The 3,444-nt window shown below is 37.6% G+C and overlaps 1 non-coding gene across 1 annotated transcript; it reads left to right on the plus strand.

Moving 5' to 3' along the window:
- The first annotated feature begins 3,002 nt into the window (after positions 1-3,002).
- Positions 3,003-3,117, plus strand: LOC142104730 (U5 spliceosomal RNA). Its single transcript, XR_012679664.1, has one exon. It is a non-coding gene; the product is annotated as a U5 spliceosomal RNA (small nuclear RNA).
- The last annotated feature ends 327 nt before the right edge of the window (positions 3,118-3,444 follow it).

Raw genomic sequence — 3,444 nt, forward strand, 5'->3', positions numbered from 1 at the left:
TAGATAATAGAAAAAGTCCTGTTTATAGATTGAAATCAGTTTTGAATACTCAGAAAGGTATAAGGAATACTAAGAGGTATATTTACTAAACAGCGTGTTTGAAAAAGTGATAATGCCTATAGCAACCAATCAGATTCTAGCTGTGATTTTGTAGAATGTACTAAATAAATGATAACAAGAATCCGATTGGTTGCTATAGGCAACATCTCCACTTTTTCAAACCCAGTTTAGTAAATATACCCCTGCCTGATCACAAGGCTGAATTATTGAAACAGAACCACGAGAGAAGACATTGTACATCTCGCCAGATCTCACACCACAGACATATTTATGTTGCCAGATTGCTAAGTATAAAAAATTCTAGTTAAGAGTTTTACAATAAAACCCACATACCCCATTTATGTAATTATTCCTTTCAATACAGCATTAAAAAGACTGTGTTGTCATTATTCGGCAATGTTAATAATGGCATTGAATAAGATATTCAGCAGCTTTAACTATGTATCAAGGAGTAATAATCTAAACCGGTAACCACAATATGAAATAACATCCACACCAATTCTACCAAATGATAGATTACAAGATGTATGACTCATATAATGCAATTGGACAAAAACCATTCCCCTCAATTAAGAACAGACCTAATATTACTATATTTAGCTGTAGCACAGAACACATTGTATTAGCTCCTATTCAGCAGCATTAATATTGTCACAAACAAATTACAATCCAGTCTGGCAACTACAGTAACAAATTGCATAAGATTAACCAAATTCTAACTAATAAGTGAATTAATAATAATATTAATAAAATATGCGCTTAACTAATCTATTGTTTGCTAAATTATACTGCAATTATGCATTCATTAAAACTACTGCAAACCAGGTTTCTGTAAATAGGAATCCAGTATTGTTGGATTTAACTAATTACAGCATAAGTCACATTATACATTTGGTAGTTTCCATCACCACATAACTCTGGACTCAACCAGTTTTCTCCTAATATATTTATAATAATAATATATAAATATAATATATTTGCCTAAACTAATTCCTATCAGCGTTATGACTATTTCCAAATCTCCCACACAAAAGAACACTTAATATTACTACGTTTGTTTATAACATATAATAATATACACCGATCAGCCACATTACAACCACTGACAAGTGAAGTGAATAACATTGATTATCTTGTTACAATGGCATCTGTCCATTGGTGGGATATTTTAGGCAGCGAGTGAACAGTCAGTTCTTGAAGTTGATGTCTTGGAAGCAGGAAAAATGTTCAAGCGTAAGGATCTGAGTGACTTTCACAAGGGCCAAATTGTGATGGCTAGACGACCGCGTCAGAGCATCTCCAAAACGGCAGGTCTTGTGGTGTGTTCCTGGTATGCAGTGGTTAGTACCTACCAAAAGTGGTTCTAGGAAGGATAGCCGGTGAACCGGTGACAGGGTCATGGGCGCCCAAGGCTCATTGATTCACGTGGGGAGCGAAGGCTAACCAATCTGGTCTGATCCCACAGAAGTAGGGATCAGACCAGATGAAAAAGTTAATGCTGGCTATGATAGATAGGTGTCATAACACACAGTGCATCGCAGCTTACCGCGTATGGGGCTATGCAGCCGCAGACCGGTCAGAGTGCCCATGCTGCTCCTCGATAGGTCAGAGCTATTTTGACAGCATAAGGGGGACCTACAGAATATTAGGCAGGTAGTTTTATTGCTGTGGCTGATCTGTGTAGGCTGCACTGGTACTGTTTGGAAGCATTAACTATGTCACAGATACAGATCTGAGTGCAGCGAAACGCGTGTTGTTAAGTAGCCCATAGCGTTTTCTAATAATCCCCGACTGCATATTTGTGTGGATGTGAATATGAATGTGTGGGCAAGCGAATACATATCTTACAATAGGGATTAGAATCTGCCTTTTCAGACCGTTGATGAATGACTAAAGACCAAAGATGACTATTATAATAAGAAACTTGGCAGAGCTAGCATAATAAGTCAGTCACTTTAGGATTGATTCAATTAATAATTGACAATCGTCCCAATGGTGTGACCAGTAAATAAACAGTAACATAATTTCATGCTCAAATTGATGTAAAAGACAGTCACCATAACGTATTTTGAGAGATATAAGCTTTGCTATGAATTGACAAACATCTATATTAGGTAATATCCTGAATCCTGGCACAAAATTATTAACAGGTGACATTAATTTATATATATATATATATATATATATTATATTTTTTTCTGTGCGTCACAGTCTGCAGTGTATTGTTTGTTAGAGCAGAGCAGACCTACACCCGTATTCATCAACAGACATGTATCTTTACATCCGCTCCTTGTTTACTACTAACGTAGCTATATCCTATGTATATATTCGTTTTGCATTCCTTGATGAATGAGACCCATTGTGTCTAGTTCTCTGTGTCCATAACACTGTATTTTGTGCCTAGGGGTAAGCTATAGGCAGTACTGGACTGTAAACGGTTAATCCATTCTCCCCGTTATAGCCAGATCAGCTGTAAAGGTGGAGTTAGTGCGTACAGTGTGGCTCATTTGCATACCCATGATGCACCAGGGAAGTATGTGCTCCTTTCTTGATTGTTTTTCTTTAATTTCTATAATTTTTAAAAATGTAGTGTGGTTATTCATAGACTGTACAACAGAGGTGCTCAAACCCAGTCCTTAAGAGCTACCAGCAGCTCTTAAGGACTGATTTTGGCCACCTCTGCTGTACAATGTCATAGTATTCCTGCCCCACTCCATGACCAAAGCTGCTCATTTGCATACCCATGAAGCACCACGGTTTTCTGTGCTCGTCTCTAGCCTGTTTTATTTACTTTTTATAATTTGAAAGTGCACAAAAGATACGATATAAAACGGAGTGGTTCTGTTTCATACAGACTCTGAGACAGTGCTAGCGGAGGGTGCTCTCCATGAGTTTGATAGAGTCAGCTAATGGCTGCAGTCGGGCTGCTGAGCACAACCTGTATACTCTGGTTTCTCTTCAGATCGAATAAATCTTTCGCCTTTTACTAAAGATTTCCGTGGAGAGGAACAACCATGAGTTTCATATAATTTTTTGATGCCTGGCTAACGCTGGGCTTATTTACTGGTAAAGAATAGAACATGAGAATAAATTATTTCTAATTCATTAGAGGTTTTTCTCTAGCCTGCAACGGATTATGAAAATATGTCTTAAATTCTAGAGTATCTGCCTGTGACCTGTTCCTAGTCAAAATCTCAAATTTCCCAGTAATTGTTCAGTCAAAATGTGTAACTAACACCATGAAATACATACATGAAATGATACATTTAGGGCCATATTCAATTGTCCGCGGGATTGCCAAAAATCCCGTGGTCCGCGCACGATTACCGATATTACGGTAATCGTGCGCAGAAAAACATGTAATACGGTAATTTACTCGCTGGA

The sequence above is a fragment of the Mixophyes fleayi genome, chromosome 10 (assembly GCF_038048845.1).
Source record: "Mixophyes fleayi isolate aMixFle1 chromosome 10, aMixFle1.hap1, whole genome shotgun sequence".
Classification (NCBI taxonomy): Eukaryota; Metazoa; Chordata; class Amphibia; order Anura; family Limnodynastidae; genus Mixophyes; species Mixophyes fleayi.